This window comes from Eretmochelys imbricata, chromosome 2 (assembly GCF_965152235.1).
Source record: "Eretmochelys imbricata isolate rEreImb1 chromosome 2, rEreImb1.hap1, whole genome shotgun sequence".
Classification (NCBI taxonomy): Eukaryota; Metazoa; Chordata; order Testudines; family Cheloniidae; genus Eretmochelys; species Eretmochelys imbricata.
In genome coordinates, this window is record NC_135573.1 from 140,584,981 (window position 1) to 140,612,130 (window position 27,150).

At 40.6% G+C, this 27,150-nt stretch overlaps 1 protein-coding gene across 1 annotated transcript in view; it reads left to right on the forward strand.

The window, feature by feature from the left end:
• The first annotated feature begins 1,070 nt into the window (after positions 1 to 1,070).
• Positions 1,071 to 27,150, forward strand: part of CTNND2 (catenin delta 2) — a 526,110-nt gene continuing 500,030 nt past the window's right edge. The window contains exons 1-2 of the mRNA XM_077809167.1: positions 1,071 to 1,101; positions 1,596 to 1,712. The gene's annotated coding sequence lies outside the window, so the exon portion shown is untranslated. The remainder of the gene's footprint in view (positions 1,102 to 1,595; positions 1,713 to 27,150) is intronic.

Below are 27,150 nucleotides of genomic sequence, written 5' to 3' on the forward strand. Positions count from 1 at the left end.
CCTGCATAGTAGTGAAGTGGGATTGGTCCTGCTTTGAGCAGGGTGTTGGATTAGATGACCTCCTGAGGTTCTTTCCAACCCTGATAGTCTATGATTCTATGAAGTGCATATATTATTCCTCAATTTACCGTAAGAACCATGTTTTCTTCCACAGCAGAAAATATACCTATGGTATCTAGTGTATATCCTCATGAATTTCCATCATTCCTATATAGTCTGAAAGATGATCACCATTTCCAGCTTGATTGATTTTAAGCGTGAACACTAAACAGAGCTAAATCCCCACTGCTGATCAACACCAAAAAACTCCCATTGATTTCAGCTGGAGTTATGCAGGCAAAAGAAAGATAACTGCAGGTCCTGAAAATTCCAGCTGAATTGCGCATGACTGTTCTGTTCCTGGTTCAAAACTTAATTTTTCCTAAATGTTTTTAATGCTATTAAAATTAAAAGATACTCCACTCTTAGGCTTTCATTCCACAAACACTTATCTACGTGCTTAGCTTTACTCACATACACAGTTCTATTGATGTCACTGAAATTCCACGTCTGAGTAAAGTAAGTATGTCCATAAGTGCAGGATCAGGACGATAATTCATAAATAAAATAAAATATATCTTTTCAAAGACACGTCTTCATTTCTAAAAGCAACCTTTGCCTCTTATAAGCAGTTATAGAGGAGGTTTTTTAAACGTTACAAGGCAAAGCATTGTCTTTTGAAAGAGTTTGTTTTTGTTTTAATTCAATTATTTAAAATGGATAGAGAGGACACAATATATAATTCAAACTTGTATATGTCAATAACTGATCAGAATTAGATTTTTTTAAAATTTCAATGCTGTCCAAATTATCCATATTTAAAATATTTATAGGAAATTTACACATTTTATATTTGACACTTGAAGGTTATTGTTTAGCATTCTTTGATCACCTTCATCCTACAGAGCAGGTTTAAATCTGAGTGGTAGTGCTGTACTACTGATTTTTTTCTAAAATGTAGGAGTTTTGTGTAATTTACCGAAGATTTGTTTCTTTTCTAATTTATACTTTTTTTTTTTTTTTACAGTTCAACAGAAGAGCAGTTTCATTGGCAAACGCAAGGTAAAGTATATCTTGGCCAGATTCTATATCTATGTATATTTCCCCAGTAATATCTATGTTATCCAAAAGAGGACAAAGAATTAGAAGAATCATGGATTTTATGTGCTAGCCTTCATTAAAATTGTTTATTAATTATCCCCATAGAGAAGTGGCAAAAAAAAAAATTGGTGTTGACACAAATGGTTGCAGAACAAGAGACTGTCATGTACAAAGTTTCTGATTGTGATCAGTGTGAAAAAAATCTCAGTAGTTAAACCTGAATTTTTCAATATACTTATCGATAGCAAACACCTTACTTTTAAAGGATGGCGTTTGAAAGTATGGATGTTGGTGCATTTTTCTGGGCCTGCCCATTCCAGCCTCCTTTGAAAATTAGACCTTAAATGTTACCATTCCCTTGACTAGCTGTGAATTTTTAATTGGTTCTATGTCATTGTTTTTCTCTTTTGTATTTTCTTTATATTCTTTAACAATTTTTATAATTTTTATTACAGACGGTCAGAAGGATATAGAGGATGAGCTCACAACTGGTCTCGAGCTGGTGGACTCCTGTATTAGATCACTGCAGGAGTCAGGAATACTTGATCCACAGGACTATTCAACTACTGAAAGTAAGTTTCCAGGAACTTGCCTTTCTTTGTCTGGAGCCCCAGAATCCAGAACTATTATTTGGAGTACTTTATGCTTTTAAAATGAAAGTACATTGTGTCATAATGTTTTTCTCATTTCATCTGTCAACATTGGCAGCAGGCAATATAGATTGAATTATCTGTAAATATGCTTATTACTCACTTCCTTATGTGGATTACAATCGCTCCCAAGCACTTCAGAAGCTATGGACAAAAAGCAGATAGTTCCATAACTGTTACTTTAAGGAATATATCCCTTCATATTGTATGGCTGTGACATCCAAGAAGGTCATATTTAAATATTTCAGTGTCAGTACTAGAAGACTTTTAACCAACAGGATTACAGTATGTAAAGATGCCAAAATAAATTGTATTCTGATTGGGCAAATCATTATGTCTGATGTCACAGTTTCATCACACAGCTATGAACTACTCAATAAGGCTAAAATTTTCAAAAGATTACATGACTCCAAGCAACCCAAGAGATGGCCCTCAGTATGAGTAATGAGCAGATAATGGGCATCCTGACCGATTTCAAAGGTGATGGCTGGACTTATCAAAAGCACCAGAGCACCTCGAGGCGTCCTAACAAAGGAGATGGGCTGTGTGCTGAATGGCCAAACTATATTTTCAGACCTGTGCTTTGGGGTAGCTGGGTCCTTTGCCATAACCAGCTGCTTGCAAATTAGTTATGGTTCAGGCCTGCCTTCAACACTTCGGAAACATTGAGGGTAGTCTCCCCAGTTGGGGAGAGAGACAGTTTGGCTGAGGAGCCAGAAGTGGGGAATACGGACTAATTGGGCAAGGAGACTGGGACTGGCAGTTTGAGGGGGAACACTGAGACTGGCAGTGTGAGATTAGATCTTGCTGGGCAATGAGACTTTGACTGGGATGAGTAGCCTGACTGGGATCAGCTAGGTTAGGAGAACCTGACTGGGGTGAGGAACACAGAGGTCGGGGAGGTAACCTTAATTTATTCCCCTTGTGCATATACATTATTATCCAGTCTTTCATTACATAACATACTATTTTTCCATGGGCCCCAGTGCACAGGTTGGACTTGCTCTGGGGACGAATTAGGGTTGGAGAATGCAGGAGGGTGCAGTCTGTAGGATCCCAGGTTCAGTTATTGCAGAAGTTGGAAAGTGTGTAGTGAATGAGGCAAGGGACAGAAGGAAGAGAAATGAAGATCTCATGTTTATGGCAACTGAATGCTGCCTGGAAAATTGGATTCTATCCCTGCCTCTGTGTCAGAGTTTCTGTATGATGCTGAGCAAAATCACTAAAAACCAGACTTTTCACATTTTGTCAGTAATTGTGTGTTCCTCATTTTCTGGATGTCTGACTTGAGAGCCTGGAGTCTGATTTGCAGGTGCTGTACACTCACAACTGTGACTGAAGTCAATGGCAATTGTGCATATTAAGTGCTATATAATGGTAACTAATCTGAAAAAATCAGATCCTAGGTGTCTCAATTTGGGCACTCAAAATTAATGGTTACTTTTTACCTTAATCTCTCTATGCCTCAGTTCCCCATTTGTAAAATTAGGATAATAACAATCCTTTATCTCACAGGGCTGTTGTGAAAATAAATTAATTAATGTTTGTGCAGCACTCAGATATTGTAGTGATGAGTGCCATAGAAAAGCCCATGAAGAAATTAATAATTCTGTATTCAGAGCTGGGTTAGTGTGCAGTAAATAAGGCCAAGGTCAGTGTATTGAACAATGAAGATAAAAGAAAATATTAAATATTAAACCATCCATCCTGTGCACTAAATGAGGCAGGGGTGTTGTAAAAAAATAGTATGTGATCATGTAATTAAAAGCTGTATCATAATGCAGACACACATGGAGGCCAATTAAGGTTGCACAGGCACTTTTTAGTACTTGACGTTACAACCTTTATAATGAAAAATATGTATGTCTAGAATACAGTAAAGACCCTGATTGAGGATATATCTGAGGTGCCTTGGCAGTCCCTGATTTTTTGTCAGGCCAGATTTTTGAATTTGCTATATCAGAGGCTGCCCAGGGATGTACCTACTACTGACTTCACTATGTGCTCCTCTGACCTGAATGTATCCAGTAGAACAATCCAGTCTATCAGTGGCTCTTCCTCAGGGAAGGATTAGTATGTCTGTGTTTTGAACAGCCTTTATAATACAGCTTTACACATTCCCTGCTTCCCTCTGAAGCTGTTGTGAGAAGCAGCTACATAGCAGGCAGCCATTGTAATAGACTCCCTAAATCCCAAGATCACTTCACATGTGGTACCTGTGTACTAACAAGTGTAAGCTGTGGAAAAAATGGCTAAGGGGATATGGATATCAGCCATATGAAAGGGGAATCATGTGGGGGAGTAGCTGTATTGGTCATTGATTGCGGTGTTCTGATATTTACCTTTTGCTGATGGGGAGTCTGGATAACTATTTGACTGAGATGTTGGAGTGCAGTGCTCATTTATTTTTTAAAAGTTCCCAAGGTGTTCTAAGGAGGGGACCCACTGGATATAATGTAAGGTATAAAAACTGGCAGATTCAGAACAGTGGTGTTACTCTTGGGAGTTCCTCTGCTGTGGGGTGCCTGGAACAAGGGCACGCAGATCTGAGGGCCTCTCCTGTCCCAACGCCCATCTCCCCATGCCCTCCCACCTCAGTAAACCAATAGTTAACTGAGTCCAGCAAAAACATCTTCTCTGTTTCAGTGCTAGTCCTTGGATCAGTTTGTCATTATGTAGTAAAGCAGTTGAAAATGTAATAATTGGCAGTCATCCTGCACAGGGGCAATCACTGGTCTCTTTCACAGTCCAGCTTGACACTTTGTTGGTGGACACTGTCTCAGGCTCTCACACTGGTGTCCTGTGCATTGACTTTGTTGGCTCTATTCCACACTCCTCTAAAGGTTATGGATGTATCTTGTTATTTGTGGATTCTCTAACTGAACAGAAATCTTTCTCACACAAGTCTGCACAGTTGATGTAGCTGCTGACAGACTGGTTTGCAAATTGGTAATGCAGAATGGGAAAGGTCAGTGCCAGGTTTCTGAGTAAAGAAGCCAGTCTACCAAATTGATCTATCTGGGTACTAAAATGACCCCCATCTCAGTAGAGTCTGAATGCCTACCGAATATTTATGGATTTAATTCTACAGCATTCCTGTGAGGTAGGCACGTAATGATACACTTACTTTTTACAGCTGGAAAACTCACACACAGAGAGATTAATTGGGTTGCCTGGAGTTACTCAGAAAGGCTGTGGAGTAGCAGAGACTTGAACCCACATCTCCTGAGCTCAAGTCCAGTTCCTTAGCCACAAGATCACCCTTCCTATCTTTCACATTGCTACAAATCCATCACCACCATCTCACATCAACCCAGATCAGATATGACCTACCAACCCTTCAGGCTTGATCTGTAGACTAAGGTGTATCAGATCCTCCTATGGAGCTGAGAAAGGGCATAAGAACATAAGAATTGCCATACTGAGTCAGACCAATGGTCCATCTAGCTCCGTATCCTGTCTTCCAGCAGTGGTCAATGCCGGGTGCTTCAGAGGGAATGAACACAATAGGCAATCATCAAGTGACCCATCTCCTGTTATCCACTCCCAGCTCTGATAAATAGAGGCTAGGGACATTCGGAGCATAGGGTTGCATCCCTGGCCATACTGGCTAATAGTCTTTGATGGACCTATCCTCCATGAACTTGGCATCCCCTGGCAATGAGTTCCGTAGGTGGACTGTGCATTGTCTGACCCCTAGTTCCTGTGTTATGTGAAGAAGCAAATAACATTTCCTTATTCACTTTCTCCACACCATTCAAAATTGTATAGACCTCTATCGTATCCTCTCTTAGTTGTCTCTTTTCCAAACTGTAAAGTCCCAGTTTTCTTAATGTCTCCTGATATGGAAGCTATTCCACACTCCTAATCATTTTTGTAACCCTTCTCTGTACCTTTTACAATTATATCTTTTTTTAGATGGGGTGACCAGATCTGCAGGCAGTATTCAAGTTGTGGATTTACCACGGATTTATATAGGGACATTATGATATTTTCTGTCTTACTATCTGTCCCTTTCTTAATGGTTCCTAGCATTTTGTTAGCTTTTTTGACTGCTGCTACACATTGAGCAGATGTTTTCAGAGAGTTATCCACAATGACTCCAAGATCTCTTTCTTGAGTGGTAAAAGCTAATATAGATCCCATCATTTTGTAAGTATAGTTGAGATTATGTTTCCCAATGTACATTAGTTTTCATTTATCAACACTGAATTTCATCTGCCATTTTGTTGCCCAATCACTCACTTTTGTGAAATCCCTTTGTACCTCTTTGTAGTCTGCTTTGGACTTAACTATCTTGAGTAATTTTGTATCATCTGCAAATCATCCACTTACCTCTTTTTCCAGATCATTTATGAGTGTGTTGAATGGCATTGGTCCCAGTACAGACCCCTGGGGGACACCATTATTTACCTCTCTCGATTCTGAAAACTGAGCATTCATTCCTACCCTTTGTTTCCTGTCTTCTACTAGCTACTGATCTATGACATCCCTGTTATCCAATGACTGCTTACTTTGCTTAAGAGCCTTTGGTGAGGGACCTTGTCAAAGGCTTTCTGAAAGTCTAAGTACATATATCCACTGGATCATCCTTCTCCACATTTGTTGACCCCCTCAGAGAATTTTAATAGATTGGTGAGGCATGATTTCCCTTTACAAAAGCCATGTTGACTCTTCCTCAACAAATGGTATTCATCTATGTGTCTGATAATTCTCTTCTTGACTATAGTTTCAACCTCTTTGCCTGGGTTTAATGGCTTGTGATTGCCGGAATCACCTCTGGAGCCTTTTTAAAAATTGGAGTCACATTAGCTATCCTCCAGTCATCTGGTACAGAGGCTGATTTGAATAATAGATTACATACCACAGTAAGTAGTTAATAGTAATATTTCTGCAGCCAATCAGTAGGCAACCAATTAGAGCTGATGCATGTGCTCAAGGAGAACTTAGTCCCTCAGCACATGTAATAGGGAAAGCTCCCTTCTGCTCGCCTTTTGAAAACACAGCATTGGTGTGTAACTGCAGCACTCGGTCCTGTGTGTTCAGAGCTAGCTAGGCAGCAGCTGCTCCCTACCAGCTCTGCAGCAGCTGCTGCCTCCTCATTAGCTCCTCCTGCTCCCCTCTCCCAAGGCTAAGGCATGAAGAATTCCAGTTGCTGCCTCTCCCCTCAACCTGGTGGAATGAAGATGCTCCTGCCCTCCCCAGTACCCCAGCAGCTACTCTTTGATTGGAATGAGAGGGAAGCAAGGAATAGGGCCCAAGAGAGCAGCAGGATGGGCCACCTGGCAAAATCACCTATGATAACGTTAACATTCCTCTTCCCCTTCTACAAGAGCTCAAGTAGCTTCAACAGCTTTCTTGGGTCAAGCTCCTGCTATAGACATCTGCAAGGCTAGCTTTTAGTCCACACATTCACCACCCATTATGTTGTCTCCCAAGCCTCCAGATATGAAGCTGAGTTTGGAAGAGTTGTGTTACATGAGAGCAGGTACATGCTGAAACCTTCCTCCATGTGGGGCTGTGTGAGAGTGATCTAAAATGGAATGGACATGTGCAAGCATTCAAAGAAGAAAAAGCAATTACGTCCATTTCACGGCCCACCTTTCTTCCCCTCTACACTGGAATCTTTACATGTATTAGCTTCTAGTGTGAGAAGAAAAGGAGTGGGGCAGGGATACTCTGCCCCTTTATGTTCTCCCCAAATGTTAGAAGTGCGTTAAGGACACAGGGACACAGGTGTCACCTGGGTGGGTACCACTGTAGGAAAAAATCTCTGACTCTGGTGCAGTGGTATGCAGACACCTAAAGTGGAATGGACAGATGCAACATAACTTGAAGAATGATAGTTATAGAACAGGTATATAATTGATTTTGTGTATGTATGCACCACATGTGAAATTATATTTATATGATATAAAATTATGTGCAGTTATTGTTTTCTAACACATATCGATATGGTTTTCACTTGGCCCACCTTTCCAGCCCTCAAATTGAAGGGATATACCAAGATCTAAACTCCACAGTGTCTTCATTCTGTCAATATTCAATATTAATATCTTATTATAAAGATGATCTCTGCCCTGTATTGGGGAATCATTGAGAATAAAATCCCTACTAATGCAGACATACCAGTTTTGAAAAGCATTCTCTGTTCAACCTTTATTATTTTCTTCCTGTCTCAGAAATTTAATCTGTAGATACTCAAAATGGTCTATAACAAAAAGACTTTATTTACATTGCAGATCAACTAAAGTGTAAACTCTGGTGTGTCAGATGTCTGAAAGGCTAGATGAGATCAAATTTGGTGTCATTGGAGCCAACAGTCTATTTATTGGTTGTAATTATTTCCATGTAATCCCCTGTTGTGAGTACCAGGATAATCCAATTGAGTCATCCTTGGCACACACATAGGAGTTTGCTCCTGGTATACACGCACCCTGCTCTAATGAAAACCATATGTTCTTGTTTGAGTATGTGTCACTGTGGATGCCATGGTAGGAGCACATGTGCAGAAGCTCAGTCTTTTGAATATCAGTGTCTGCTACGTGGGTGTACATCCACCCATTCTCTCCTCATATTTCTCTCTGAGGGTTTAAAGGACAAGGAAGCCGCAACCCTCCTTCAGATCTCTCCCACCAACCATGGCAGCGAGTCTGAACCTGGCAAGTGCCCAACTCACTTGTTCATAGCTCCAGCTTAATCTCTCAGAACTCTTCTGATCTGCTGATATTCGACAATCATTAACATTTCGACCTATATGAACTGCATACTGACAGACCATGAACAGGGCTTTTCACCACGGTAAATTCAAAACCTGCAGGTTTCAAGGCCTGCCAATCCTGTGATGGTTTAATTTCTCTGAAAGATAGGCATAGCAGGTGCCTTCTGTCTAGGAGAGCCCCACATACCCTGTAGCGGTTTGGTGTGCCTATCTTTCTCCACAAGAACACGTAAGTCATTGTGCCCTTGACATGGCAGCTAGGTCTGATGCAAAATTCAGGAGACTGGTACATCTGTCTCTGTTTTGACTGTCACAGCTCAATGTCTCCTCCCCACCATACAGAGAGGACACAGCTTCCCATTCACTCACACAGGCACACGCTCAACGAAGAAAGAACAGTTACTTAGCCTTAAGTAACTGTGGTTCTTCAAAATACTGTAGTCAATGTGGATCCCATACCCAGCCCTCAATCCCCACTTTTGGAGTCCTCAGCTAAAGTGTTCTTTGAATTGCAAGGGGACTGTGGGAGGGTCAGGATGACGCTGCCCTTTATGCACTTCTATGGGAGCACAAGGATGCTACTTTGCAAAAGACTCTAATCTCATGCATGCACATGAGGCACATGTGCACCTACAGTGGGATTACACCATCTCAATAAACCAGTTGCTGTTCGGGTAAATAATTGTTTTCAATCATCTAGGAATATGGAGGATTAATTAGGGATGCGCAAATCAGTTCAGTTCCGGAAACAACCCAAACCTTAGTTAAATTTTGAAATACTTTGTTTAAATACTTTGGGATGATTTAGTTTGGGCTTGGTCCTGCTTTGAGCAGGGAGTTGGACTAGATGACCTCCTGAGGTCTCTTCCAACCCTAATCTTCTGTGATTCTATGATAATTTCCCCCCTGCCCCACTTTCACATCCCCCCTTTCTGCTGGTTAAAGAAAAACATAATGAGAGAGACTATTCTTATGGGACTCCAGGTCCAGAAATTTCATGAGAGTTTTTCATTGTGAATTCTAAAGGAAAGTAGTTCAGAGAAACTCGGGAATCTTATTCAAACCAAACCTTTAGAGGCTCATCCTTCATTAATCTTAAAATGCAGAATTTGATAGCCTGTAAATAAATCTCTGGATTTCATATCACCATTCTCTTTAAACACTGAAGAAGGCAAAATTATTAGAGTTTAACCATTTGTTTTTTAATCCAAAATATAGCACTTTAGAGAAATGTAAATTAATTTCTCAGATATTATCTGGTACTATATATTAAATCCAGAAAAAGCGACATAATCGTTTTGAACAAATAGATGCTACAACTATTCCATAATATTAGTAATGTGACCTTCATGTATTTGTGTAACTTGTGGATATTTTGCTTATTACTGGTGCTCTACAGAAATGTAAAAAAAAAAAGAAATTGTCCTTCCCTCAGTGTTTACATTTTAAACAGAACAAACGTGAAATAATGATAGCAGGCCCAGTAATAAGGAAGTGTTAGAATAAATAAAAATAAAGAAGAGGAGGACTAGATGCCATAGGAGTGGAGTGGTAGGATGTAAGCAAGGGCCGCATTGTGTAATGTCTTGAAAGAGTGGAAGAAGAATTTAATGTCTTAATACCTGGATGGGCCGAAGGTAATTAACCAGGGACGGTTAGCCTAATAGACAAACATATATCCTGAAATTACTCATACAGGTATTTGAGAAGAGATTGATTATAGTAACCTGGGGAGTGACTTTCAAAAGTGTGTTCCTACATGTTAACTCAGCTGGGTTGCTGCCAGCTTTGGGAAAGCTACATGCATGTGGTTCAGAGTAGCAGCCATGTTAGTCTATATCCGCAAAAAGAAAAGGAGGACTTCTGGCACCTTAGAGACTAACACATTTATTTGAGCATAAGCTTTCATGAGCTACAGCTCACTTCATCGGATGCATTCAGTGGAAAATATAGTGGGGAGATTTATATACACACAGAACCTCCTCACTGTATTTAACCTCCTCACCGAGAACATGAAACAATGGGTGTTACCATACACACTGTCACGAGAGGTTTCAGAGTAACAGCCGAGTTAGTCTGTATTCGCAAAAAGAAAAGGAGTACTTGTGGCACCTTAGAGACTAACCAATTTATTTGAGCATGAGCTTTCGTGAGCTACATAAGTGAGCTGTAGCTCACGAAAGCTCATGCTCAAATAAATTGGTTTGTCTCTAAGGTGCCACAAGTACTCCTTTTCTTTTTTTACTGTCACGAGAGTGATCAGGTAAGGTGAGCTATTACCAGTAGGAGAGCGGGGGGTGGAGGGGAAGCCTTTTGTAGTGATAATCAAGGTGGGCCATTTCCAGCAGTTAACAAGAACGTCTGAGGAACAGCGGGGTGGGGGGGGGAATAAACATGGGGAAATAGTTTTACTTTGTATAATGACCCATCCACTCCCAGTCTTTATTCAAGCCTAAGTTAATTGTATCCAGTTTACAAATTAATTCCAATTTGGCAGTCTCTCGTTGGAGTCTGTTTTTGAAGTTTTTTGGTTGAAGAATTGCCACTTTTAGGTCTGTAATCGAGTGACCAGAGAGATTGAAGTGTTCTCCAACTGGTTTTTGAATGTTGTAATTCTTGACATCTGATTTGTGTCCATTTATTCTTTTACGTAGAGACTGTCCAGTTTGACCCATGTACATGGCAGAGGGGCATTGCTGGCACATGATGGCATATATCACATTGGTAGATGTGCAGGTGAACGAGCCTTATAGTGTGGCTGATGTTATTAGGCCCTGTGATGGTGTCCCCGAATAGATATGTGAACACAGTTGGCAACGGGCTTTGTTGCAAGGATAGGTTTCTGGCTCAGTGGTTCTGTTTTGTGGTGTGTGGTTGCCGGTGAGTATTTGCTTCAGGTTGGGGGCTGTCTGTAAGCAAGGACTGGCCTGTCTCCCAAGATCTGTGAAAGTGTGGTGTCGTCCTTCAGGATAGGTTCTAGATCCTTGATGATGCGTTGGAGAGGTTTTAGTTGGGGGCTGAAGGTGATGGCTAGTGGTGTTCTGTTATTTTCTTTGTTGGGCCTGTCCTGTAGTAGGTAATTTCTGGGTACTCTTCTGGTTCTGTCAGTCTGTTTCCTCACTTCAGCAGGTGGGTACTGTAGTTGTAAGAACCCTTGATAGAGATTTTATAGGTGTTTGTCTCTGTCTGAGGGGTTAGAACAAATACAGTTGTATCGTAGAGCTTGGCTGTAGACAATGGATCGTGTGGTGTGGTCTGGATGAAAGCTGGAGGCATGTAGGTAGGAATAGTGGTCAGTAGGTTTCCGGTATAGGGTGGTGTTTATGTGACCATCGCTTATTAGCACCGTAGTTTCCAGGAAGTGGATCTCTTGTGTGGACTGGTCCCAGCTGAGGTTAATGGTGGGATGGAAATTGTTGAAATCATGGTGGAATTCCTCAAGGGCTTTTTTTCCATGGGTCCAGATGATGAAGATGTCATCAATGTAGCACAAGTAGAGTAGGGACATTAGAGGACGAGAGCTGAGGAAGCGTTGTTCTAAGTCAGCCATAAAAATGTTTTGCATATTGTGGGGCCAAGCGGGTACCCATGGCAGTGCCGCTGATTTGAAGGTATACATTGTCCCCAAATGTGAAATAGTTATGGGTGAGGACAAAGTCACAAAGTTCAGCCACCAGGTTTGCCGTGACATTATCGGGGATACTGTTCCTGACGGCTTGTAGTCCATCTTTGTGTGGAATGTTGGTGTAGAGGGCTTCTACATTTATAGTGGCTAGGATGGTGTTTTCAGGAAGATCACCGTTGGATTGTAGTTTCCTCAGGAAGTCAGTGGTGTCTCGAAGGTAGCTGGGAGTGCTGGTAGCGTAGGGCCTGAGGAGGGAGTCTACATAGCCAGACAATCCTGCTGTCAGGGTGCCAATGCCTGAGATGATGGGGCATCCAGGATTTCCAGGTTTATGGATCTTGGGTAGCAGATAGAATACCCCTGGTTGGAGTTCCAGGGGTGTGTCCGTGCAGATTTATTCTTGTGCTTTTTCAGGGAGTTTCTTGAGCAAATGCTGTAGTTTCTTTTGGTAACCCTCAGTGGGATCAGAGGGTAACGGCTTGTAGAAAGTGGCGTTGGAGAGCTGCCTTGCAGCCTCTTGTTCATATTCTGACCTATTCATGATGACAACAGCACCTCCTTTGTCAGCCTTTTTGATTATGATGTCAGAGTTGTTTCTGAGGCTGTGGATGTCATTGTGTTCTTCACGGCTGAGGTTATGGGGCAAGTGATGCTGCTTTTCCACAATTTCAGCCCATGCACATCGGCAGAAGCACTCTATGTAGAAGTCCAGTCTGTTGTTTCGACCTTCAGGAGGAGTCCACCCAGAATCCTTCTTTTTGTAGTCTTGGTAGGAAGGTCTCTGTGGGTTAGTATGTTGTTCAGAGGTGTGTTGGAAATATTCCTTGAGTCGGAGACGTCGAAAATAGGATTCTAGGTCACCACAGAACTGTATCATGTTCGTGGGGGTGGAGGGGCAGAAGGAGAGGCCCCGAGATAGGACAGATTCTTCTGCTGGGCTAAGAGTGTAGTTGGATAGATTAAGAATATTGCTGGGTGGGTTAAGGGAACCACTGTTGTGGCCCCTTGTGGCATGTAGTAGTTTAGATAGTTTAGTGTCCTTTTTCTTTTGTAGAGAAGTAAAGTGTGTGTTGTAAATGGCTTGTCTAGTTTTAATAAAGTCTAGCCACGAGGAAGTTTGTGTGGAAGGTTGGTTTTTTATGAGAGAATCCAGTTTTGAGAGCTCATTCTTAATCTTTCCCTGTTTGCTGTAGAGGATGTTGATCAGGTGGTTCCGCAGTTTCTTTGAGAGTGTGTGGCACAAGCCGTCAGCATAGTCTGTGTGGTATGTAGATTGTAATGGATTTTTTACCTTCAGTCCTTTTGGTATGATGTCCATCTGTTTGCATTTGGAAAGGAAGATGATGTCTGTCTGTATCTGTACGAGTTTTTTCATGAAGTTGATAGGTTTCCACTCCATATGGCTAAATTCAGTGCCTTGCATAATTACATTGATGACATCTTCATCATCTGGACCCATGAAAAAGAAGCCCTTGAGGAATTCCACCATGATTTCAACAATTTCCATCCCACCGTCAACTTCAGCCTGGACCAGTCCACACAAGAAATCCACTTCCTGGACACTATGGTGCTAATAAGCGATGGTCACATAAACACCACCCTGTACCGGAAACCTACTGACCGCTGTGCCTACCTATATGCTTCTAGCTTTCATCCAGACCACACCACACGATCCATAATACATAATATAGTGATCACATTAAAAAAGTCAGCATTTATAATTCAGGTTTCAGAGTAACAGCCGTGTTAGTCTGTATTCGCAAAAAGAAAAGGAGTACTTGTGGCACCTTAGAGACTAACCAATTTATTTGAGCATGAGCTTTCGTGAGCCACAGCTCACTTCATCAGATGCATACCGTGGAAACTGCAGCAGACTTTATATATACACAGAGAATATGAAACAATACCTCCAGGTATTGTTTCATATTCTCTGTGTATATATAAAGTCTGCTGCAGTTTCCACGGTATGCATCTGATGAAGTGAGCTGTGGCTCACGAAAGCTCATGCTCAAATAAATTGGTTAGTCTCTAAGGTGCCACAAGTACTCCTTTTATTTATAATTCAGTTATTGTTCTCTGTGTATGCCCTTTTCACTATCTCTTTTTTTCTATAAGTACAATATTATCATGTCAGTATTAAGGCATCACAGTGATTTCAGTAATCATGTGCAAGGCATGCTATAGTCTTCTTTTTTTTGGTGAGTTTACTTGGCACTATTCACACAAAATATATTGTCTTGTATTATTAGCCATTCTACTAATAGTTTCTTCCAGTAATCTCTAGTAGGAACCATTGCATAGATCCACAAATTTAGGATTTTTTTTTCTATAAAGAGAATAAAAATAGCTTCCTATAATCTTTTTAACAGACCAACTCCCAGTGCAGGTTTTTAGAGCTGTTTGAATTCTATCTCTAGCAGTTATTTATTTATTTACCTATTTCACATTTTCAAAATATTTTTATCATCCAGCATTCCCATAATGTGTATGAAAGAGGGCCTAGCTGTTTTGCATTTTATATACATTCTGTTGCTGCAGACATTTATCTTGTTATATAGAGATGGAGAAACATACATTCTGTGAACAAAATATTACTGAACTTGCACTGGTTAGTACTGGAGCCAGTATTTATCATCTGCAGTCTCTCGTTCAGTTCTTTCTATGCTATTTCATATTTATAGTCTACGCTCCATAACTTAATAGCTTTATGTGGTTTGTGTTTTTTAAAAACATAGTCATGGAATTATATGTCCAATTTAGACATAATCTTGACCGTGAAACTTCAAGCACTTGTATGGAATTTTCTAATGTAGATAGCTTTGTTAGTTGCTTTCTTTTCTGGAAATATTTTTTTATTATTATTATTAAAGAAAGAAATCTGTATAAACGTATATGGTGCATACGTTTCATATTTTTTTAATGTTTCACCTATATATATTTATTTAAGGGGGTCAGCCTGGATATGGAAGCACTATTATTTCTTATTTTTTATTTTACCAACATGTGGGGTTTTTTTCATTTGTTTGGTCAAATACCTAACCTATGCCCAATTAGTAAGTGCATTTTAAGTAAGAGGTGAAGTTTCATCGATGCCAGAATGTTGAATATAGATCTAGTACACAATTATATAATGAGATCAGGTTTGCCAATTACTGTTCTGTCTGTATTAATTATGGATTTTCTCCATTAGATATCCATTCTAGTACCAATCTAATTTCTGCCACCTTATAGTATCTTTTGAAATCTGGTAGCACCAGGTCTCCTATCTCAACTGGACATTTTAGCTATTCTGTTTTGATTCTTGATTTCTGGTTCGGCCATAGGAAACTTTGAATAACTTTTAGGTAGTTAGTTAGTTAGTTATTGATTTATTTAAATTGGGATAAGGGTGTGTAAAGGGAATAATGGAAAAAGGATACAGAACCTTGGTTAGGACATTCATTTTAAGTACTTAATTTCTACCTACCACAGTCCATGGTAATAGTGTCCACCTGTCTATATCATTGTAGATAATTTTCATTAATGGCTTAATAGCTACTCAAGATAGTTAAGTCAAGATAGACTTCGAAGAGCTACAAAAGGATCTCACAAAACTGGGTGACTGGGCAACAAAATTGCAGATGAAATTTAATGTTGATAAATGCAAAGTAATGCATATTGGAAAACATAATCCTAACTATACATATACAGTGATGGGGTCTAAATTATCTGTTACCACTCAAGAAAGAGATCTTGAAGTCATTGTGGATAGTTTTCTGAAATCATCCACTCAATATGCAGTGGCAGAATGTTGGAAATCATCAAGAAAGGGATAGATAATAAGACAGAAAATATCATATTGCCTCTGTATAAATCCATGGTACGCCCACACCTTGAATACTGCGTGCAGGTGTGGTCGCCCCATCTCAAAAAAGATATATTGGAATTGGAAAAGGTTCAGAAAAGGGCAACAAAAATGATTAGGGTATAGAACAGCTTCCGTATGAGGAGAGATTAATAAGCCTGGGACTTTTCATCTTGGAAAAGAGGTGACTTGGGGGATATGATAGAGGTCTATAAAATCATGAGTGGTTCAGAGGAAGTAAATAAGGAAGTGTTATTTACTCCTTCTCATAATACAAGAACAAGGGGCCACCAAATTAAATTAATAGGTAGCTGGTTTAAAACAAACACAAGAAAGTATTTTTCAAGCAACGCACTGTCAGCCTCTGGAACTCCTTGCCAGAGGGTGTTGTGAAGGCCAATACTATAACAGGGTTCAAAAGAGAGATAGATTCATGGAAGATAGGTCCATCAATGGCTATTAGCCAGGATGGGAAGGAATGGTATCCCTAGCCTCTGTTTGCCAGAAGCTGGGATTGGGTGACAGGGCATGGATCACTTTATGATAACCTGTCTGTTCATTCCCTTTGGGGCACCTGCCATTGGTCATTGTCAGAGGACAGGATACTGGGCTTGATGGACCTTTGGTCTGATCCAGTATGGCCATTCTTATGTTCTTATGCTAATATTTAATTCAAACACATCCCCACTTTAGGTGATATATTAATGCCTAAATATCTAATTTTATTATTCATTACTTTCAGCGAGCATTTTCTAGCCATTAAGTATCTTTGACAGTCAAGATGTAGTATCTCTGAACTAAAGTAGTTTAGTTTGTTACCTGATACCAAAAACTTTAATTATTTCTTTTGTTACTGACCAACTTTTAATTCTATCTTGTATGAAAAACATAAGGTCATCAGTTTATAATGAAACTTTGTTTTCTATTCCCAATACACTTGTTCCCTGAATTTCTTCACTGTCCCTGATCTTTTGTGCTAATGGTTCAATAATTAAATGAAATAACACGGTTGATAAGGGACGTCCTTGTCTTGTTCCTCTGCATAACGGCTCAGTTTTTGCAACATTTCTCCAGATACATGCCATAGGGTTTTTATAGATTATTTGAACCACTTCTAAAAGAGTTCCCCAAAACCAAATTTCTCCAGTATTTCTGAATATAAATGTATGGTGTTCTCAGTCAAAATCCTTTATGGAAGCCATATTTGTAGTCTAGGCCTCTTTATTAGTGCACCTTGAGTGCTGTAGCACATGTAGAAATTTCCTTGTATTATTTAATGGGTTTGTTTCTTCTATAAAACCAGTTTGGTTTTAGGGCATCAGTTTAGGTATTACTGTCTCTAAACTGGATACCAGTATTTTAGTCAGAATCTTACTGTCTATATTTATTAAAAAAGATGGGCTTGTAAGATGCTGGCTGCGATAAATCCTGATGTGTTTTAGATATCAAAACTACATCTAAATGATAGAATGTGTCCAGTAAGCACTCTTTGTGTGAGAAGGCTGGAATTCACTTGCTAACAAAGGAGCTACGTGTTCCTTAAACATTTTATAGAATTCAGAGTTGTATGCATCTAGTCCAGGACTCTTCCACGATTTTAATGATGTAATTGCTATCTGTATTTCTTCCCGTGTTATTGAACCTCTTTGTAACTTTTTTCATTTTAAAAATACCTCTGGGCATTTTAATAGTCTGCAGTATGTTAACTCCCAGATCTTCCTTGTTTACTTATCTGCTAGTGTATATCTCCTGGAAATATTCCTCTAATATTTTGTTAATCCCTTTACGTGTTTTTAGGAGTATCCCATTTCCAGTCTTGAGGTATGCCTTGTCTGGATTTTCTGTTAGATATCCGTGTGGCTAGTAATCTGCCTGACTTGGTCCCCCATTCATAGAACCTTTCTTCAGCACTGTCTGGGTTTTTTCTTTTTGTGATGGGTTTGGGCCCTTTGGGGAGTTAACTGATGTGCTGAGAAGTGACTGAGTCAGCCTATTCTACCAGCCTGGGTCCCCTTTACCTGGCCTTGATGAGTTAAGTTCACAAGCCTCTTCCAGCCAAGCACACAGGCAGGGCCACACCCAGCTGCACAGAGAGATAGAGATCTGCTCTGGAAACATTCAGCTGAAGGGGTTTGCCCCAACACTCCCTTTAAAAGAACAAACCCAAAGATTTTATGAAATGTTCCCCCTCCCTCAATATGGAGGGATATATGCACAACTTCTCTCCCCCCGCCCCCAGTTAGTAATTATATAAACTGGGTTATATTATAAACAAGAAATACGTTTATTAACTACAAAAGGTGAATTTTAAGTGAATATATGAGATAACAGATAGAACAAAGCAGATTACTAACCAAATAAAGCAAAATACGCAAGCTAAACTCAATATACTTAAGAAACAGGTTACAAAATGTAACTTCTCACCCTAAATGTTACTTTAGGCAGGTTGCAAAGTTTCTGTGGTTCAGAGTTCCAGTTATATTCCTTTTCAGACTGGATCCCTGTCTCAGTCTGGACTCCCCTCTTGTCTTCCCTTCAGTTGGCTTTTGCAGTCTTTCTTCTTGGGCAGACAGCCATGGAGAGGAGGAGTCTTGTTTGCCTTCCTCCCCCCCCTTAAATAGCATTTACATAAGGTAGAAATCCTTTGTTCCCCAAATTTGACCCCCCCTTCCCTTCCAGTGGACAGTTACAAGAAGTCACAGGTAATGTTTAGTATCAGGTGACCGGACCACCTGACTCTGTAGTATCACAGCATTCATGAGTCAGTGTCAGTATGGTGTGTCCGCAGGAAGGCCAAGCCTTTTCACAGTCCATTGTCCTTGTTAATAGGCCATCAACCCTGTCTGGCATTTCCATTGTTGTACCTGAAATATTAGAAGTGGGCGTCACCCAAAGTAGCATAGCTGAAGTACAGATACTTAGTCAATATTGTTTTGAATTCATTTTTTGCATTGTCTGGCTATGCTGGAAGAAGGACTGGAGACACTGGTCGTGGTTTAATTAGACTGTCACCTTATTCTTAAACATCTGGGAGTACCCGGCAGATAAAAGTGTATAGTACAGGTAATTCTATAATCATTGCAATATAGACCAGGGAGGGCTTCTGTTATAAATATAAAGGGAAGGGTTACCACCTTTTTGTATACAGTGCTATAAAATCCCTCCTGGCCACAGGCAAAACCCTTTCACCTGTAAAGGGTTAAGAAGCTAAGATAACCTTGCACCTGACCAAAATGACCAATGAGGAGATAAGATACTTTCAAAGCTGGAGGGGTGGTAGGAACAAAGGGTCTGTCTGTGTAATGCTTTTGCCAGGAACAGATCAGGAATGCAGCTTAGAACTCCTGTAAAAAGTTAGTAAGTAATCTAGCTAAAAATGCATTAATTTTTTTTTTGTTTAATGGCTGGTAAAATAGGCTGTGCTAAACGGAATGTATATTCCTGTTGTTGTGTCTTTTTGTAGCTTAAGATTTTGCCTAAAGGGATTCTCTATGTTTTGAATCTGATTACCCTGTAAGGTATTTACCATTTTAATTTTACTGAGGTGATTTTTTTTACGTTTTTTAAATTAATTTTTTTTTAAGAACATGATTGTTTTTCATTGTTCTTAAGATCCAAGCGTTTGGGTCTGTGTTTACCTGTACAAATTGGTGAGGATTTTTATTAAGCCTTCCCCAAGAAAGGGCATGCAGGGCTTGGGAGATATTTTGGGAGAAGACGTTTCCAAGTGGGCTTTTTCCCTGTTTTTTGTTTAACACACTTGGTGGTGGCAGCATAGGGTTTAAGAACAAGGCAAAGTTCGTACCTTGAGGAAGTTTTTAACCTAAGCTGGTAAAAATAAGCTTAGGGGGTCTTTTATCAGGTCCCCACATCTGTACCCTAAAGTTTAGATGGGGAAGGAACCTTGACATGGTGGCAGAGCGGTGGGATCATTTTGACATCATTTTGAGATTTTTTTGAGGGGGGATCATTTTGAGATTTTTTTGAAATCATTTTGAGATCACTTTGAACCACAAGCACAGCAGGATTTTAAAAGGTTTTGTAAATTCTCTGTCTCTGCCTGGAGGACAGATCAGCAGGCATAACAAAAGGGATCTTTCTTTTTTGAGCTGGAGTTTTCTCTACCTAAAGGCACAGTAGTTAACCTCCTGCAGGAAAATTCACAAGTTTTTCACAGACCTGAAGAGGTTGTTTTTTTTTTTAGCTAAAAGCAGTTAGAGGGTTTTTCTGTCTATTTGCATGGAGATAAAGGTGTTAGTTTTTTTTAAAAAGAATTTTTCTGTAGGCTGAGAATAGCTATCAAAAACCATAGATATCAAATTACAGCACAGCAAAATTTTACAAGCCAGTTTTTTTTGTTTGTTTTGTGGTTTTCTTTCTAACTCTCGGGTGTAAAATTAGTTAAAAACAGAGAGGCTAAAATAACAAAAACCAAGGCATAACACAAACTGGAGTTAACCAGACTGGAGGCAGCAAAAGAGGCAAAAAAAGCCCTAGAGGCTGCCCACAGGAGAGCTATGAAGGCAAAGGACAAAGAAATTGAGGCGGCAAAAAAAAGGCCAAGAGGCTGCTCACAGGAGAGCTATGGAGGCAAAGGAAAAAGAAATGGAGGCAAAGAAAAAAAAGTGGAAGCCTGCACTGAAAATGAAGAAAGCAAAGGCTCAACAGAATATACCAAGAAACCCGAGCAATCCTTCTCCAGGTACCGCTTCCCATCCCCAAAAGTTCCCCACCTACAAGGCAGGCAATGATACCAAGGCCTTCTTTAAAAACTTCAAAAGGGCCTATCTTGGGTACAGCATCTCTACAGACCAGTACATGATAGAGCTGAGGCCGCAGCGTAGTGGACCCTTAGCTGAGGTGGCGGCTAAAATGCCGAAGGAACACATAAACAAGTATGAACTGTTTAAAACCCAGGCGAGAGTTAAAATGGGGCTAACACCCGAGCATTCCTGTCGGCAGTTCAGAGCCTAAGGTGGAAACCAAACGTGTCATTTACCCGACATGCCTACTACATTGTAAAAAATTGGAATGCCTGGATATCAGGAGTGAGTGTTAAATCTCCAGCCACTCCCCATCATTGAGGTTCCATTTCAGCAAGTAGCTGTGAATATTCTGGGTCCTTTTCCAAAAAAAGACACCCAGAGAAAAGCAGTACATACTGACTTTCATGGATTTTGCCACCAAATGGCCGGAAGCAATAGCTCTAAGCAACACCAGGGCTAAAAGTCTGTGCCAGGCACTAACAAACATTTTTGCCAGGGTAGGTTGGCCCTCCGACATCCTCACAAATGCAAAAACTAATTTCCTGGCAGGAACTATGGAAACCCTTTGGGAAGCTCATGGGGTAAATCACTTGGTTGCCACCCCTTACCACCATCAAACAAATGGCCTAGTAAAGAAGTTTAATGGAACTTCGGGGGCCATAATACGTAAATTCATAAATAAGCACTCCAATAATTGGGACCTAGTGTTGCAGCAGTTGCTGTTTGCCTACAAAGCTGTACCACATCCCAGTTTAGGGTTTTCAGCATTTAAACTTATATATGGCCATAAGGTTAAGGGACCATTACAGCTGGTAAAGCAGCAATGGGAGGGGTTTACACCTTCTCCAGAAACTAACATTCTGAACTTTGTAACCAACCTACAAAACGCCCTCCAAACCTCTTTAGCCCTTGCTAAAGAAAACCTACAGAATGCTCAAAAAGAGCAAAAAGCCTGGTATAATAAACATGCCAAAAAGCGATCCTTCAAAGTAGGCAACCAGGTCATGGTCTTAAAGGTGCTCCAGGCCCATAAAATGGAAGCATCGTGGGAAGGGCCATTCACGGCCCAGGAGTGCCTGGGAGCTCTTAATTATAGCATTCACCACCTTCAACCAAAAGCGTAAGGTGTACCACATTAATTCCCTAAAGCCCTTTTATTCCAAAAAATTAAAGGTTTGTCAGTTTACAGCCCAGGGAGCAAATAACGTTAAGTGGCCTAAAGGTGTCTGCTACAAAGAAAAAAGTAATGGTGGCATGAAAAAGGTAAACCTCTCCATAACCCTTGGGCATATGCCGCAACAGCAAATCAAGGAGCTGTGCACTAGCTACGTGCCAAAGTTCTCAGCCACCCCAGGACTGACTGAACGGGCATACCACTCCATTGACACAGGTAATGCTCACCCAATTAAAACCCAACCTTACTGGATGTCTCCCCAAGCTAAAACTGCTATAAAACGGAAAATCCAGGGTATGCTACAAATGGGTGTAATCTGCCCCTTTGGCAGTCCATGGGCATCTCCAGTGGTTCTAGTTCCCAAACCAAATGGGAAAATACGTTTTTGTGTAAAGTACAGTAAGCTAAATGCTGTAACTCGCCCAGACAACTGTCCAATGCCAAGCACAAATAAACTATTAAAAAAACTGAAACGGGCCAGTTCATCTCTACCTTAAACTTAACCAAGGGGTAGTGGCAGGTACCACTAAATAAATCCGCCAAGAAAAGGTCAGCCTTCACCACACTTCGGGCTGTATAAATTTAATGTGCTTCCTTTCGGGCTACAAAATGCACCCGCCACCTTCCAAAAACTTGTGAATGGTCTCTGAGTGAAATTAAAAATATATGCAGTCGCCTACCTTGACGATGTGGTCATATTTTCAGATTCCTGGGCAAAACACCTAAAATATTTACAAAAAGTCTTCGAGTGCATAAGGGAGGCAGGACTAACTGTTAAGGCTAAGAAGTGTCAAATAGACCTAAACAAAGTAACTTACCTTAAAAACCAGGTGGGTCAAAAGACTATCAACCCCCTACAGGCCAAAGTAAATCCTATCCAAAAGTGGCCAGTCCCAAAGTAAAAAAAACAGGTCCAATCCTTCTTAGGCTTGGCCAAATATTACAGGTGATTTGTACAGCAATACAGCCAAATCGTTGCCCCACCTAACTTGACAGACCTAACCAAAAAAAAAACAGCCAAATGCCATTCAGTAAACTAAAAAGTGTCAAAATGCCTTTAACCAGCTCATGTCTAACCCTGTGCTAAGGGCCCCAAACTTTAACAACCGTTCTTATTAACCACAGATGCATCCAAGCATGGTGTAAAGGAGTCCTAATGCAAAAAAAAAAAAAAAAATCAAAAGTTCCATCCTGTCGTGTTTCTCAGCAAAAAGCTGTCTAAAAAAAAAAAAAGCAATTGGTCAGTCAGCCAAAAAAAAATGTTACGCCATTGTCTACTGTGACAGGGTCGGGCCAGATGGCTTCAGGAGAGTAATAGAAGGCAGATATATAAGCCCCAGGCTAAGTAGGTCCCTTTTCCGTGGGTAAGGTAACAGGGAAGTTTCCAGAACAATCAGGAACCTTCTGGAGACAATTAAGACAGGCTGATTAAAACACCTGCAGCCAATCAAGAAGCTGCTGGAATCAATTAAGGCAGGCTAATCAGGGCACCTGGGTTTTAAAAAGGAACTCAGTTCAGTTTGTGGTGTGTGTGTGAGGAGCTGGGAGCAAGAGGCACTAGGAGCTGAGAGTGAGAACGTGGACTGTTGGAGGACTGAGGTATACAAACATTATCAGACACCAGGAGGAAGGTCCTATGGTGAGGATAAAGAAGGTGTTGGGAGGAGGCCATGGGGAAGTAGCTCAGGGAGTTGTAGCTGTCGCACAGCTGTTCCAAGAGGCACTCTAGACAGCTGCATTCCACAGGGCCCTGGGCTGGAACCCGGAGTAGAGGGCGGGCCCAGGTTCCCCCCAAATCCTCCCAACTCCTGGTCAGACACAGGAGGAGTCGACCTGGACTGTGAATTCAGAAAAACGGCCAAACTGAGGGCTGCCGGGAAGCACCAAGGTGAGAAAATCCGCCAATAAGCACAAGACCCACCAAGGTAGAGCAGGAACTTCGTCACACTACGCTCAAAAAAAAGCTGTGCCCATACGTTTAAAAACGGCGCTTCCACCTGCAAACCAACCATGCTGTGCTACAGTGGCTTCATACCGCCACAAAAAATAACAAAAACCTTATTCGGTAAAGTTTAGCTCTCCAAAATTTTAATTTCAATACACAACACATCTCAAAAGCTTCTAACAAAGTGGCTAATGCACTCTCCTGTAAAACTTTCCCAAAATCAACTGGTTAAAATCGTCCTTAAAATGTAAAAAATATTGTTAGTCTTTATACACTTGGTAGTATATTTAAAGGTGCATGTGTCTTATTAACTCTGTTTTCTCCTAAAGCTCAAAAAAAAAATCACAACCAGTGTTTCACCCTATCTGTAATTTGCAGGGCGTCATAAATATAAAGGTTTCAGAGTAACAGCCGTGTTAGTCTGTATTCGCAAAAAGAAAAGGAGTACTTGTGACACCTTAGAGACTAACCGATTTATTTAAGCATAAGTGAGCTGTAGCTCACAAAAGCTTATGCTCAAACAAATTGGTTAGTCTCTAAGGTGCCACAAGTACTCCTTTTCTTTTTATAAATATAAAGGGAAGGGTGACCACCTTTCCGTATACAGTGCTATAAAATCCCTTCTGGCCAGAGGCAAAACCCTTTCACCTGTAAAGGGTTAAGAAGCTAAGATAACCTTGCACCTGACCAAAATGACCAATGAGGAGACAAGACACTTTCAAAGCTGGAGCCGGGGGGAGCAAAGGGTCTGTCTGTCTGAGTAATGCTTTTGCCGGGAACAGATCAGGAACGCAGCTCAGAACTCCTGTAAAAAGTTAGTGAGTAATCTAGCTAAAAATGCGTTAAATTTCCTTTTGTTTAATGGGTGGTAAAATAGGCTGTGCTAAAAGGAATGTATATTCCTGTTTTTGTGTCTTTTTGTAACTTAAGATTTTGCCTAAAGGGATTCTCTATGTTTTGAATCTGATTACCCTGTAAGGTATTTACCATCCTAATTTTACAGAGGTGATTGTTTTACTTTTTCTTTAATTAAATTTTTTTCTTTTAAGAACCTGATTGTTTTTCATTGTTCTTAAGATCCAAGGGTTTGGGTCTGTGTTCACCTGTACAAATTGGTGAGGATTTTTATCAAGCCTTCTCCAGGAAAGGGGGTGTAGGGCTCCGGGGGAAATTTTGTGTGGGAAGATGTCTCCAAGGGGCTCTTTCCCTGTTCTTTGTTTAACACTCTTGGTGGTGGCAGCATAGGGTTTAAGAACAAGACAAAGTGTGTACCTTGGGGAAGTTTTAACCTAAGCTGGTAAAAATAAGCTTAGGACGTCTTTCATGTAGGTTCCCACATCTGTACCCTAAAGTTCAGAGTGGGGAAGGAACCTTGACAGCTTCCCATCCTGGTCCCTCACCAACCTGCTGGTACGACCTCACCACCACCCCTTCGGAAGAGGGTTAGGAGGTGGCTGTAAGAGGTACCAGTCATAGGAATCCTTCCCCTTGTTTCCACTCCTTTCAAGAATACCTCCTTTAATTCCTTTACCAATGCATTGCATCTGATTTTTGTAGCCCCTTCACTATGGAGTACCTGCACTGGACATCTGCCCCACATTTACATAATGAGTTGCGACATCATAGCCTAACTCCCATTTCATGTTTGCCCCAACTGTGCCCCCCTCTAAACCTGCTGTGGGGAAGGTGAAAAAAACACCACTTCATCTTTACCAATCTGGCAGTGAGGGAAAAATTCCTTCCGAGCCTCCTGAGAAAAGAGTGACTAGTGCAACGCCCACAACAGATCTCAACAAAACCTGGTATTTCACCACTTCCATGGGTGGGACTGTGGGTGCTGCTGGTACAGATAAAAGAGGGCTTTTCCTGCACCAGCATGGACCTATATAGTCCCCCCAACTTTTCTGGTCACTACGGGGAGAGGGGAATGGGTCAGCATCTCCACACTGGCCTGGTCTGTCACTGTAGCAAAAAGAATGAGGAGTCCGTTGGCACCTTAAAGATTAACAGATTTATTTGGGCATAAGCTTTTGTGGGTAAAAAACCCACTTCTTCAGATGCCGTTTTTTACCCATGAACGCTTAAGCCCCAATAAATCTATTAGTCTTTAAGGTGCCACTGGACTCCTTGTTGTTTTTGTGGATACAGATAAACACAGCTACCCCTCTGATACTTGTAGCAGAAAGTCACTCCCTAGCTCTCTAACCCTTAAAGAGGCACGCACCTTTTCCAAGAAATCAGACGACTCCCATCGCTTAATGTGTGGTGAGGTCATTCTTACTCTCTTGGAGTCTGTCTGTGTTATTAGTTAAGTTATATTTGCTTCTGAAAACTGTAAATTTGTCCCTTTAAATCTGCCTATTTTTGCCTACATCTGCCCCCCACCCATAGCTATTGTATGAGATAATATGTTTCTTTATTACCACTTCAAAGGCCTCACACCTAGTACCTAAGGTTATATCCTGGAACGCATCATCCATAATGTAATGATCAATATAGTTTTCTCTCCGTCCCAAAAAAAACATTTTTCTTAGTCCTGAATTGGACTTTATTTTCATGAAGACTGGTGCATGGTAGAAGATATATATTATTTCCATTCTGACATTAAGGAGTTAATTGATACTAGAATAGATTTATTTTTGTTATGTGTTTTGGCAATTTCAGACACAAAAGTAAAGTATCCCCACCCTTAGAATGTAGGAGCCCATCATGTCCTGATCTTTATATGCTGATTTCTGTATCTGAGCATTTTAGATGGAGCTTCTTGCCTAGCTGGTGGTATATCCATAAGCCCCTTTGTTTTCACTTTAAACTGATTTTTACCAAAAAAAATCCTGGGTTTTACAAAAAATATTATTCATTTTTTTCCAGTTTTCCCCCCTACTTTTGTATCATTCAAATATATAAAAAAGAACTTTCATGAGATATATGTATTACAATAACACAGTAGTCTGGGTGTATATGCCAAGCTGCCAGTTGAAGTAAGGCTGTGTATTAGTCTAGAAGATACACAGAATAAACAAACAGGCATGCATGCAAGCTCTGAAGTGCATGTGCTTCTGAACTTACCGATGAATCTCACGCCCACCATGTACACATTGCAAGCTATTAGCAGATAACGGTTTAAAGATCTCATGCTAAAATGGGAAGAAAACAAAAATCAGTATCAGGATACATTTCAGAACACAAGGAAGTATTCAAAAGTTTAAAAAAAACAGGATCAAAGGATAAAGTTGAGTGTATGCCCAATGGTGTGGCCCAATTTTATAAATGTAAATATTTGTA